We start from the raw sequence: 14,752 nt of genomic DNA on the forward strand, positions 1-14,752 counted from the left end.
GTTTTCCCATTCCCGATCCCAAGAAAGAGGCACGTAGAAGTTGTAGATAGATCACATCTCCCTCTCCCATCCTCAAGAACAACACACAAGAATAGACAGGAGACACACGTATATGAGAGGGAGCCATCCCTTTATATAGATGCCTTCAAGGCATATATGGTATGACCCCATCAGGTGAGAGGTCCTTGTTTGGTTTTGGTAATTGAGTGACAATCTTAGGTGGACTAATTGTGTTTATATGAGATACACATGTGATTAGTCCACAAGTACATGTGTGTGAGCAACATATGACATGGAGGTGGAAATGGCTCAGAGATGTTGCAAAGCTCACACATGTGATGATGAAGGAGCTCATTGCACATGAGACATAACATTGAGCCATGTGATCAAGGTGGAGAAGATCAAGACATGACTTGGCTCGACGGACTGGTTGCAAGCGTGAAGGGCAAGTTGGAGGCTTTGGAGTGATGGACCACGTGGCGGTGAAGCTTGAGCAAGACTTGGTATCGATGGACGAAGGCAACGGTGAAAAGCAAGTGAAGTCAAGATCGATGAACCAAGACGGTCATGTGATGATATGAAGTGGATCATATCATTTGGTGATTGGTTGGTGCATGTGTTGCATCAACAATGGAGGAGATGGAATGGAATGCGCAAGGCAAAGGTATAACCTAGGGCATTTCATTTCACCGGTCATAGATGTGTAGAGAAGTTTATGATCAGGTTTAGAATAGATGGTCGTACTATCAAGAGGGGCAAACTTGTTTGCATATCGGTCATCTAGTGCCACTTGAGTGATCTAACTTTGCATCGTTGCTAGAATCGAGTGGCGCGGCAAGTTGAGTGGTTAACTCCTTGAAAAATGTTTGTGAAAAGCTAACACACGTGCACAAGATGTTGTACATTTGGTGGTGTTGGCACATTTGCAAAGGAGAAGAAGTTGGTGAAGAAAAGGAGTTGAATGCGCTATGAAAGGATCAAGATGCCCAAGAGGGGGGTGAATTGGGCTAATTCTAAATTTCTTTGCAATAATTAAATTCTATGGTTAGCCCAATTAACCCCTTGTGCCTAGAAAGTGTTTCTAATGTTCTACCGCATAAAAAGACTTGCAACCTAAGTTCCAATCCTACTCTAGCATGGAAATTCTATGAATGTAAAGACAAATATTGAATTGCTCAAAGTAAATGTTCAAAGTAAAGAGAAAAGGAGGAACACGGCGATGTTTTGCCGAGGTATCGAAGAGTCGCCACTCCCCACTAGTCCTTGTTGGAGCACCCACGCAAGGGTGTAGCTCCCCCTTGATCCACGCAAGGATCAAGTGCTCTCTACGGATTGATTCTTTGACACTCCGTCGTGGTGAATCACCCACAACCGCTCACAACTTGAGTTGGGTCATCCACAAGCTCCGTCGGATGATCACCAAGCTCACAATCACCACCAAGCCATCTAGGTGATGGCGATCACCAAGAATAACAAGCACGAACTCTCACTTGACCATGACAAGCCTAATGAGAAGGGTGGATGCCCACTTTGCTACTCTTGATCTCACTAATGAGGGCTCTCTTTGGGATTCTCAAATCTCAATCACCTCACTAGGACATTGCTCTTCTTGGCACTCTCAAAGGTGTTTCTCAGCTGTTAAAATGAGCAAAAGTACCCCCACACATGAATGGGGGAAGTATTTATAACATGAGCTAAAAAATGAACTGTTATGTGCCTCTGCGGGGTGATTGGACGCTCTGGCCATATTGACCGAACGCTCCAGTCAGTTCACCCTGAACTTCAGTGATCAAGTAGTGACCGGACGCTAGACAACGTCCGGTCAGCACTGACCGGATGCATCCGGTCGTGATTTTCTCTCTCTGAAACCTTACTGGAGTCGACCAGACGCTGGGACTCAGTGTCCGGTCACTTCACCTCTCAGCGTCTGGTCACTTCCAGATGACTTTACTTTGATCAAATGAACTGACCGAACTCTATGCCAGCGTCCGGTCACACCGAAGCCAGCGTCCGGACAGTATTTGACTCTCTATTCACTTCTAACTCTCGATCATTCATGAATGAAGTTTGCTCCAATAGATCTAAGGGCTATTTTGGAGCTACCTAGTGCTAGATTTAGCAAGTGTGCACCACACCTAACTTACTAGACTCACCTAGGTCAAGCTACCCATCCATACCCCCTTAATAGTATGGCCAAAGCAAAAACAAAGTCCTAAACTACTCTAAGTGTCTTTTCAACACCAAATGACACTTAGAACTCGTCCATCCTTAACCTTGTCGTTCATCCTTTGAAAACTAAAATGATTTCCATCGTAGGAGCATGACCACCATGATTGCCCAATCGATCTCCATTACCGTGACCTAACTTAATTGCCTCTGCAAAACACACGTTAGTCATAGTAATCACGTATTGTCATTAATCATCGAAACCCAACTAGGGGCCTAGATACTTTCAATCTCCCTCTTTTTGGTGATTGATGACAATACCACCTCGAGTATGTGAAAGAGTTGAGGTTTTTAACATGTTTGGTTCATATAAGCGTTTGACAATAAGAACAAAAGAGTTAGGCAAGCTTATATGACCCAAGCCAACATAATGTACTCAAAAGATATGAAATAAGCATGAGTACAAGTAATAAAGCTCATTTGCATCGGAGTAAAACATGGAAGCAAAGCAAATGAGCATAGCACAAGTGATATGATATATAAATAATTCAAAGTAGAGAGCACACATGTCATATATCACGATCACGTAGATATCACTATCACATAAATATAGTTTGATGCATAAAAGTAAACACATGAATGCATAATAGTGTATCACACATAAAACTCCAAATGTAATAGAACACTAAGCTCCCCCTAAGTCGCCCCCTCTAAGTCTAACATACTCGATCCCTCTCCCCATTTGGAGTCAAACACCAAAATCTAAGGGTCGGTCGGTGGGGCTGTAGTAGACGAGTCGGGTGCTGAGGTACGAGGAGCGAGCTGGAACTGTGTGCCATCATCATCTAACCCTGAGCTCTGAGCTATCTGACCCTCTAGAGCTGGAAGCGATGCTGAAGTGGCCTGGGTCAGATCAGGACTGGAGCGGCCATAGACTGTGCAGGTATCACTAAAGCAGGTGGCTCTGATGATGCAACAGAAGAAGGGGGCATCTCTGTAGTCCTAGTAATAGGTGCAACTATAGAAGGACCTAGGACATGAAAATATGGCGGAGTAGGCTGCCCTATCAACTCACTGAAAGTCGCTCCTAGACTCATGGAGACTAAGGTATCTAGCACTATCAGCGAGGAAGTCAGAGCCGGTGTGAAGCCCTTCTAAAGAGGTGTGAATTGTGGGGCTAACACTGGCGAGGTAAACCACTAGGACACCTGCTCTGTAGATGAAGCAAACTATGCTGGTGGCCGTCCCTGACTCTGAAGCCCACTAGGCTGTAATGCTGGAGTCATAGAAGTGGTGGCAGTCTAACCAAGCTAGGGTAAAGGCTATGGCGGTGGAACCCCAATAGCTGACACAATATGCTGCATAAACCCAAGTAGCTGCTACTGCATGAGAAGCTACTGCTGCTGCTGTATGGCCTGCTACTACCGCTGTATGGCCTGCTGCTGCTGCTGAAAACTTATCTTGCTGAGTCTAGAACTGTGAAAAAGTAGCGGCGGTCTCCTAAGCCTAGCGAGCCTGAATCCTGCCTCATCCGCTCAAGTATGGCAAGTAGAGCGGGATCTATCTACGGTGGAGGTGGAGCTGAACTGGAGCTACTGGCCTCATGATCATGTCATCGAGGAGGCATCTGAGGGATATCACAGTAGTCCTTATCTGAGCTATCGCTAGGATCATTCTTGACCATCCTCTCCTATTGAGCATCAAGCTGCTCCTCCTCTATAGCTGCTATGCCCCTAATAGTATCATCCTGCTAGGCTGCAGTCTCTTGCACCTCTAGACGATGACGCGGCTGGCTAGATGCACTTGGTGTACTATGGCAGATCATTTGAGTCAGGTTATATGCAGGAAACTCTGTAGTAGCACCACTATACTCAGCTAGCATCTCAGGTGGCCTCACTGTAACTGCCCTATGAATAGGAAATATGATCCAGTGAGCAGGCAACTGATGGTGACCTCTAAACCCCTCAGCAATAGTATCCTCTATCTCTGATAGAAGGAGATCCCAAATGTCAAACATAGTCTGCTGCATCAGGGAGTTTAGAAGCCATAATTGAATGCAAGTCAAGCCCTCACGATACCCCATCCTTGGATTCAGGGTCCTCCTCATAATAGCATCCAACACTCTAGCTATAGGAGTGAGATCACTTAGAGTCCTACTCGACCCCTCACCAAAAGGCTCTTTGAAGCAGTGGCAGACTAGATCTGTAAGAGGTACCAAACCGCCATGAGGACGTCTGGGAGGCGCTGTCTGTCCATAGCAAACCTCATGTAGCCTGATGGGCTGCTCCTAAAGCCTAAGAATCTCCCTTGACCCTAGTACTCGTCAGTCTGTAATCTCTGCCTCTGAATGCAAAGTGTATAAATCTATGTTGTGGATCAATCTAGAGTGAAGCATAGAACTGACGAACCCAAGATGGAACATATAATCCTACCTGTCCAAGTAAATCTATCAGCCCTGGTAGATATGCTAGATATGGGCGAATATGCTCTGCAGCTGCTGCTACTATGGACTCAATGTTGCACACCCTCTGTGACCTAAATAGTGCCCCACTATTAAGATACGCATTATAGAAGTCTTTCTGTAGTGGTATGTAGAAGCCCTCTGATGCACGCTCATCTCGCCTCGGCGAAAACCACTGCTCAAAGTCCATAAAACTAAGTTGTTGTACCTGCTTGGCCATGGCAACCCTCAAATCCAAGTGGGTCACTGGAGGCAAAACCTATGGTCTAGGTGGTGGACGTGAACCCCTCCGCTGTGACTCTGACCTCGGAGTGACAGAAGCACGGGTATGACCAGAGTGGCAAAGATGTGGCTGAGGTGCCTGCTCTGTCTCCTTAGCCTACTCTCCCTCCTAAGTCTACTCTACTGGTTGTGGCTCCTGTTGTGACTGCCCCTGAGGCTAACTCTCATCCAAGACAACTCACCATCCCATAACCATGACAGTCCCAGTTGGACCACCATGACGGCGCTCAACCTGCTTTAGTGTAGCTCTCATAGATGGAGAGAGCTGATCTATGATCTAGACTCCACTCCTAGCACCTCCTGCCTCTGTATGCTTTGCTGCTACTACAACTATGGCTGCTCTAGCTGTATCTGTATCTGGATACTTCTGCTTCTTTGTTGCAAGCTTCTTCATTGCCTTGCCTTTTGGATCTGTAGGCTGGCGAGGCAGGGGCCTCGGATCCTCATCACCGGGACCATCTCCAACATTCTTGACACGAGCCATCTAATGGATCTGAAAAGATCAACTGCCACTGACGAAGATCAACTGCCAACTGTCACTTCTGAGGCTTGGCCTCGATCCAGTACTTGCAAGCTTGGCCCCGAGTTGACTGACAACTGCAACTAGCACCTCAACGACATCAACTCGCTGCACGATAGAATAGAAGGTATACACATAATTTTAATTATCCATCTAGAGATACGAAACCCTAGGAAAGCAAGCAATTAGATGTGAAATTAGAATCGAGGGCTTGCTACCTGATGAATCGGCGAAACGACGAGAAGAGGAATAGATCAGGGAACCATCGGGTCGACAACTGGTGATTAGGGTTTGTAGTGGCATGGATCAGCAATGCAATGCAATGAAACGGCCATGGAGAGGCAATGTGGGCACTGGCATGCGCTGGTGAAGTGAAGCTTGGTGGTGCTAGGGCATGGCAGCGCTGGGCATGACGGCGCATAGGAGCAGCCCGGGCAGCGGTGGCACGGCAGGGCGCGAGCACGAGCACGGTGCGGGCAGCGACGGCGTGGTAGGGCACGATGGAGGCGCTGGAGCTATGCGGGCGATGTCAGGGCTCAAAGGCGGCACTAGGGTTAGGGCATGAGTGATTTGGCATGGCGTGGAGGCTCAGGACGAATAGGCGGCGCTGCGTTATATGGGGTCCCCCATGAGATAGAAAAGGAAAGAGAGAAGTAGTCCTGAAAACGCACGTTTCCTACTGTCCAGACGCTCCGGTGGCAGCGACCGGACGCTGCCACCTAGCATCCGATCAATTCTAGAGAGGTCCAAAACCCCTAGAATCATGACCGGATGCATCCGATGAACCCCAACCGGACACAGCCAGAGTTCGGTGCAAGCTGCCTTCATCGTCTTCGATTGACCGGACGCGAGATCGCCATCTAACCGAACGCTGGGAGAATACTGTTTCAGCATCCAGTCACTCCTTCACAGCAAGTTCACCTCCTATGAACTGATCGGACGGTGGACTATAGAGTTCGGTGTAGCAGTCTGATCACTCTTTTTTTAGCAAATCTTCAAAGTCCTTTGTGCTGCCTATTCTCAATCAAGTCTCAACTCCAATAAGATCCAAATTGTCGGTGTTTCGTACGAGCACTAGCAAGTAAATTTATAGTAATGTGCGTTAGGCTCGGATGGTGTGCTAAAGAACACAAGATTTATACTGGTTCAGGCTGAATGTCCCTACGTCTAGTTTGTTGCTGCTCGTATTATTAGCACCACTGAACGATCTGTAGTAAGGGGTACAAACGATCGAGAGAGAGACTAGTCCCAAGTCTCTGATGGAAGGGTTGAAAGGAGGTCAAGAGCTTTCGAGCAGCTTGACTATGTGTATGTGTGTTCTTGTTCGGTCCAAAGTTCCTCCTCTTGATGGGAGAAGTGCATCCCCTTTTATAGATGAAGGGGCTGGCTTTACAAGGATGAGGGCTTTACCTAATCTTGTGGCTCACATCTACCCGGCCTCGTTCTTCATCCCTGCATAGGGTATGGGCTGTAGTACAGTGGTTTTGACTTATTAGCCTCTCCCAGCCTTGCTCCACATGCTTTCTGGTTCCTATGAGTCTTCGTTAGAGGGACGAGGGGTCGGGGTCCAGCGTAACGCCGCGGTCAAGGCCTTCTGACTTGGCGGACCTAAGGGGTTAGGAAGCGGGTGTCGCTCCCTTGGGTCCATAGCGTGGTGATGGAAATATCCGTTGTTCGTGGAGATAGCAAATCCTTTTCTAGAGCATAGCGGTTGTCGTATATCTTCGTCAGGGTTCCATGTCCCAGGGCTGAAGGCGGCACCTACAACTCTAAAGGGCGAGGAGCACGCACCTCTATGACCTTTCGGTCTTTACGGCGCCCTGGAGAGCCATGGTTGACCCGAATGTCTTGTCTTGCCCTGTACCTATCATCTTGAGGGAACGGGGAGAAGTTGTTAGGTGAGATGAATCCAGTCTTTAGATATGGAGTAGGGTGAGGCTCGTTCCTTGCCTGTCAGGCGAAACAGAGACCAATCCCTATCTCTTGGGCGAGACTGACCCTACCCCTCTAGGGTCAGGCGAGGCGAAAATCTATCCCTCAGCCCTTGGGCGAGACCGAGCCCACCCTAAAGGCATCGGGCGAGACTAGAGATTAGCCCTGAGCCTTCGGGTGAGGCAGAGCCACCTCAAAGGCATTGGGCGAGATAGAGTCTATCCCTTAGGCCCTCGGGTGAGACCGAGCCTACCCCAAAGGCATTAGGGTGAGATGAAGACTAACCCTGAGCCCTTGGGCGAGGTAGAGCTATCTCAAAAGGTGTCGGGTGAGGCGAAACCAAACTCCTATCATTCGAACAAGGGATGAAACGATGCTCTTATGCGTCCTAGAAGTTTTTCACATTCGATGGTTATTGGTTCCACCTTCTAGGGTACCCTCAGTATTAGGTCTCCGACAGTAGCCCCTGAGCCTCTAGGTGATTCGAGTACAACCGCCTGGAGGGTGTTTTTTGATTTCATCGAAGTTACTTTGCCGAAGGGTGTACGCGAGCGCACCCGATGGGTGTAGCCCCTCGAGCCCCTAGGTGATTCGAGTAGAGTTGCCCTGGGGGGTTGTATCGGATCCTTCAGGGTAAGGCTAAAGGACTTAGTTTTTCGTCAACTGGATATTTTTCGAGGGGGTCATGATATCCCGTTTGTGGGGATTTCATTCAGGGCTGACCTAGCCAGGGCTCGACCATGGATCAGGACCCCAGTAATGCTTGTGCCCTTGATTTTGAATTGTTTGTGGACCCGTCCCTAGTTGGGCCGATCGCCAAGCTTTTGGGCCTTAGGTGGGCCAAAGAGAGAAAAAATCTCCATGACCTGCGTTTCCCTAGGTGGGTAGAGAATCTGGATTCGCCTAGGGAAGGCGAACCATCCACCATCATTCTTGGGGTGAGAGGATAGGGACTATGGGCGCGTGTCCTGCGACATGACGCGGTGGTGCATGTGGCAGGCCCGGAGATCGAGGTAGACAGTTGCCCTTCTCTTGTCCGTCGCCCCTATAAAACCACGGGGTTCACCCCCAAGGTTCTGTATTTCGCTCCCATGCCTTTGTGTTCTAAAACATCCACCGCCAATCGCCCCAGCCTCCTACGCCTGCATCACCACCGTCGACCGGCTTGCATTCGTGTTTGCAGCCGCCGTCAAGCTCGTGCCTGCCCTTCTCCCCAATTGCTTTAATGGAGTTGTGGGGTAGATCTAGCATCACCTCACGGTGTTTGGAGGGCCTCATCCGCCGTGGCCTTCTCCGCCCACTGTCTGCCGTCTAGGAGTGGCTACTACTTAGCGACGAGGGTGAGCCAGTGCCGCCCGAAGGGTATGTCGTCTCTTTCGCCATCTTCCGTGAGCAGGGATTCACGGTACCCGCGCATAGATTCCTTTGGGGGTGCTGGATTATTATGAGGTGGAGCTACAGCATCTAACTCCTAATGGGGTTCAGCATATGGTGGCGTTTGTTGCCCTATGTGAGGGTTTCGTGGGGATCGATCCCCACTTCGATCTGTGGTGGTATTTCTTTACCGTTAGTTTGTCGAAGAGGAAGGTTGGGGGGAAGGATGTGAGCGTGCCGATGGGATGTGCCAGCGTTCATCTACGCCATAACTAGTCGAAGGGTTATCCGTCCATGTGTCTGGCGACCTCCAACAAGGGATGGCACTCGCAGTGGTTTTATGTCAGGGATGATGTGAGTGCCACCCTGCCAAGGTATACCGGGCACCTTATTGAAAAGGCTCCAGAGTCATGGACTTGGGGTGTCCAGTACAAGGACAAGAAACACCTCTCTGACCTTCTTTCCACCCTCCAAGCCCTGAAAGAACGGGGTGTAAAGGTGACAGGGATTATCGGTGCCTATCATGCGAGGAGGGTGGCGCCAGTTGATGGCACGCGTGCTTCCCCTACATCGGATGATGCCCAGGATGTCGTTCGAGGGGACGGTGCTCGTTGATGAGGCGCTCCCTTTCTTGAAAGTGGCGCAGTGTATTAAGGAGGCGACGAAGCCGACAAAGGATTCCACAGGCAGCGTCCTCGACATTGTGTATCCGGTGCCCGGACATCCCCCAATGCGGCCGGAGCCTAGGTTTTTCGAATTCGTAAGCCTTCTTCTCTCGTGCTCTTTTCTTTTTTTTTTCTAAATCTCTATTTATTGATACTCGCCTTCGTGACGTTGGAACCAGCCGAGGGGGCTAGTCTTTAAGGATAGTCCAGTTCCACTGCCCAAGGACAAGGCTGTGGCGGTGGTGAATCAACTCACGGCCGAGCGGGACAAGAAAGCAAGAGAGCAGATGAAGAAGGCGAAAGGACAGAAGCAGGAGGCACGAGATTAGGGAGAAGACGTGAGTAGTGATGATGACGATGATGATGATGATGATGACGATGAGGTAGTCATCGACGTGGATTAGGGCGTCCTAGAGGACGAGGACACGCTGACAAGTGCCCACCCGTCCATGCAGGGACCCTTCCCGTTCCATGCGGAGGGAAGTGAGTCAGTGGGGGCCGGAGAGTCCACCGCTTCGCACAACATGCCGGCCAAGGATCGGTGGATGGGGATGGCGGGCCTGCCACTGCCAACCCCATGGTGATGGTGGAGGGGGGTGGCTCTGGTGCCGCGCCCCATGAGATGATGGAGGGGAGCGGCTCTGGTGCTGCGCCCCATGAGGTGAGCCCCCCTGCCCTAGAGCAGGGGGCAGGCTCAAAACGGTCCTGCCTAGACGAGTTAGGGTAGGGATCTGGGGATCCGTCCCCAAAATGCTTCTACCGGCCGAGGACGTCAACGTGAGCTGCTGATTCCCCTGTTTTCATCCTTTTTCCATTTCTATTTTGATCTAATGGTTAATACCTTTGTGTAGGTTCTTGCGGACGGGTCACCCCCTAGGGCTGGCGCCCAAGAAGAGTCTCGCCATTCAAGTGGGACAGATGGCGTCGCCTGGCATCACCCCTGTTTTAGGCAGGAGTGGTGCCGATGTTGGATCTGCGTTGGCCAACCCGACGGCGTCTGTGGTGGCACCCATGCCCGCGGAGGTTACTGAGCAGGCGACTTCCTCCATGGCGGATGTGGTACAGCAGGTCAAGGGCCGCATACCGCCGGTGGAGGTGGTTGTGACCGCACCAAGCCAGGATTAGCCGGGCGCGGTAATGGTGGTGCTCGAGGGCGTAGTGCAATCCATGCCACCGGGGGCCTAGGTGGATCCGCCCGTGGCGCTCGAAGCGGCCCAGACGGAGGAGGGTCCAGTTGGAGGGTCCTCAAGTGCAGCGGTGGTGCCACATAGGGTCAGGAGGGAGCCACCCTCAGCCCCTTTGTCGAGAGGAAGCCGCTCCCCCACGTGGGGGGAGCCGCCGCTTCAGTAGATGGCCTGCCTAGGACCCGACGTCAGCTCTTTTCTCACTCGATGATCATTCCAAGAGCATGGAGCGGGAGGGTCTTGACATCAGTAATTTCGACCATGCTGGAGGCCCCAGACCAGGCCAGAGGAGCCCTACATGAAATTGTTGTTCCTACTACCCAGGTATCCGCTTGATTTTCTTCCTTCTTCGCATGTTTTTGTGTTTTCGCATTTTTTATACCAGTCTTCTTCCTCTTCAGGTTCTTGTTGCTCATAGCCGGAATAAATCCCGATTCCTCTATGAGCAGAAGACGGAGTGGCATCGCCTCTCTGAGGAGGCCCGGCTGTGAGCAGACATGGCCACATAGCTTGCTGCCGCCCAGGAGCGGGAGGCCTAGGCACATCAAGATGCAGAGGAGGCCCATGGGATGTTCGAGGATGTGTCGGCGAGGTCCAAGCTAGATGGGGAGGAGATTGCTAGGCTCCAAAAAGAGCGAGATGAGCTACTACAGAGGAATGTCGTGGCTAATGAGAAGGCCGGTGAAGTCCTGAAGGAGCTGGAGATAGAGCAGGACCTCCGGTAGAAGGCCGAGAGTAGGGCCATGGCCCTTCAGCAGAAGGTGGATGAGGATGTCGAGGTGGTCCGCTCTCTCCGGGCGGAGCTCAGTGACATGGTGAGTCGAAGGTTGAGCGCCAAAAACGTCTCCGTTAAGCTAGAAAAAGAGGCTACCTATGCACGAAGGGCCCTTCAGGTTGAGAGCGATGAGCACGATCTTCTGCAAGCTGCGGTCGGGGTGGTCCTTAATGCCCTGAAGGTGGTGGAGCTGGTGGAGACCAGCTCGCTCGTGGCTCGTGCCGCAGGTATCACGGCTCGGGTGAGCTAGCTTGATTTGAGTGCTTTTCACGTCGGGATCACCCAGGCCTTCACCGTCGCCCATGCCCATTACGAGAAGGAAATCAACCTAAAGGTGATGAGCAAAGGTTTCCCATCCACCTATGAGGATGATGAGCTAGAGGAAATGGAGAAGATGATTGCTCCCCTTGCGAAAAACCTGGCGGATAATCTGAAAGAGATGGTTCTCCCTTCGCGGGAGTAGTTAGTTGAATAATTTTGAGAACAACTTATATGTAATATGTGGACAAGTGTCGGTATTTTTTGAGTCTGGACGCGGTTTCATGATTTTGCATCGTAATTTCATTTTGTTTGATTTTTTGCGATCTTACCAATCTGTTCCCCCGAATCTTGCCACTGGTCTTGATGTGAGGAGATTGTTTCAAAAGAAAGAAAGGAGGTAGCTATACCTTAACCAGCCCCTGAGTAAGGTCTGACCCCCTAAATTTGCTGGGGTCGGGGGTTACTGGAGATCGGAACTGTGGTTTTGGTGATAGGGTCTATGAAGTCCTTGGATGACATTGTAATATTCCCCGCCCTGTCTTCCAACAGAAATCCCCAACTAGGGACTCTATGGGCTCGACTAAGGTGGGGCCTTCGAACCTGTGTCCCTGTATTGATTGGCTCGAGCCCTCGGGCCTTGTTAGGGTCTGATAGGGGTCGGCCGTAATTTGCGTGTTACCCCGTCCTCGATTTTCACAATCGGAGGGGCTGAGTAAACGGCACTTGCCTCGACGACTCGAGTATCAGCGCTCAACGAGCTCACTAACGGGTACGTTCATGTGGAATCTGAGTCCATCATTTGCTGATGGGGTCGGCAGAGCCCTCTGGTGGCACTCCACAACTTCTTAACCCACCTCCCGGCAGATGCCCGAGCCGTTCGATAGGCTTAGGTGGCCCAATGGCCTCTCCTCGATGGAGATTCTGTGGGTTTGGCTCGGGGTTAGAATTGAACGAGAAAAGGTCGAGACGTCCCTGTCTGCTTCTGAGCGGGGTCGAGCAGGGCTACTGGGGCTTGTCTCAGTTATTTCTCCCTGGCTCTGTTCGGCATGAGGCGGCCTCAAGCCCTTCATAGGCCAACCTTCAAACCTCGGCCTATGGTCGCCTATATCGAATGAGGTGACGACCATTTCGTGATGCGACACTGAAGCGTTGGGATGTTTTGCATATGTATAATATAATCGAAATGAAGGTGGGGTCAGTGATGTTACCTTGGCGGTATGAGTGACAAAAAGCTCCTACCAGATGTGTCCATGCGGGGTTCAGACCCTGATGTTCGCGATGAGGTTGGAGTAACCTGCATAAGAATCGCTATTCTTTGTTTTTCGTATCTCGGTGGTAGTCCGAGCCATTTAATTAACTTGGGCAACCTGATAGCTTCCCCTTTGGGGGGGATTCTGTAGGCGGACCCCTCTGAACCCTTCTTGAGAAGGCAGACGTCAAGGCTGGAGATGCGAGGGGCGTTGAGCATGATTTTTCTGGCGAACAAAAACATTGTAGCTACCAAGGCGTAGGGTCTGCTAGTTCATCCAGTTTTACTCAAAGTTTTATGCCCGTATTTCACGTCCTTAGTTTCAAGCGTACGAAGGGGATCGAGGTGAGGAGGATGTCTAGATTGGTAGACATCCTTGGCAGCCCCCGAGTGATAGTTCGTGTCCCCACCATTTGATGGGGTCGGAAGCTCGAGAATGAATTTTAACTGCGTAAAGTGAGAAGGTAGAGATGCTTATCTTTCTTTGGACTGTTTGTTCGTCGTCTCTTCTGGGCCGAATGGCTGGCCGGAGATCTGAAAGGTCATGTCGTTGGATTGTCCCGTGGTCCTACATGGGGAGGCGAAGGGTTGTCTACCTATGCGGGCGCCTTAATTGCCGCGTCTAGAGTGGGTCAGTGGCGGGCCATACCCAGGCTGTGTTCAGTTTGACCAAGGGGGGACGCCTCGTCGATTGGGGCGTGTCCCGTCAGTTCCAGCATGTCCCCTCAGGTATCAATCAGTATTGATTCCGTATTTAAAGAGGGGAAGAGAGAGGGCTTTTTCATCCAACATTTTGCCTTTCCTTAGCTACAGCGCCTCCTCTTTAAATAGGGAGGGGGAGGGGAGTTCTCATCCCACCTCCTCTTCTACCTCTGAGCCGCTATCTCTCCTTCTTCTTCCTTTCCACCGAATGCGTCCATGCGTCGCGGTAGTTTCTGAGTGAGGAAGAGTAATGCCAGAGAGAGAGAAAACTCACAGATTCACTCATGAATCTGGAGCATGATGTCAAGCCAGAGGTTATCCAGCATAGATGAGATGGTGCGTGCCGCCCTTGCTGAGGAGTCACTGCTGCCAAAGGAGAAGAGGCGCCGGTGGGCATCGTATGTCGTCGACTACGCCGTCGTCCGCTGTGCTCCTCCTTTGGCGGGATGCGTTTCTTGCCCTTACGCCGTTGTTAGGGTTGTGGCTAGTGATAATGGTGTAGTCCCCAGACGCCCTGGTGAAGGCGTCGCTATCGGGGTTGTGGCTGACGACGATGGCGTAGTCCCCGGACGCCCCGGTGGAGGCGTCGCTGTCGGGGTTGCGGCTGACGACGATGGTGTAGTCCCCAGACACCCCGGCGGAGGTGTTGTAGATGACGGCGCCTTCAATGATCCTGTGAAGCGCGTGATGCGGCGGCCACAGTAGATGAACTGGCCCGTGTACACGCTCTGGGCGTTGCCGATGGAAAGCGTGGCGTGGTGACCGTAGTAGATGAGCTGGCCCATGTACACGCCCCGGGCGTCGCTGATGGAGAGCATGGCGTGGCGACCGTGACCCATGTACACGCCCCGGGCATCACCGATGGAGAGCATGGCGTGGTGACCGCAGTAGTACTTGTAGTAGAGCTAAGCAGAGACTATAATTGAATAACTTTGTGGGGAAGCCCCCGAGTAAATAGTCCTCTAAATTTACATGTATATTGTTCCATTTTGTAATGAAATCACTTTGTAAGTGATGAATTTGCGCAAAAAATGAACAAATTTACATCTTTTGCTTATGGCAAGCAATTGTTTATCTCTCCTTTTTGTATAAATGATTTTAGTGCTTTTCGACCCTTCTCACGGTCTAAGTCATAAGAAACTAGGAACGTGGGCGAGCTAATTCTGATTGAGCTGGTGAGC

Source organism: Miscanthus floridulus, chromosome 2 (genome assembly GCF_019320115.1).
Source record: "Miscanthus floridulus cultivar M001 chromosome 2, ASM1932011v1, whole genome shotgun sequence".
Taxonomy (NCBI): Eukaryota; Viridiplantae; Streptophyta; class Magnoliopsida; order Poales; family Poaceae; genus Miscanthus; species Miscanthus floridulus.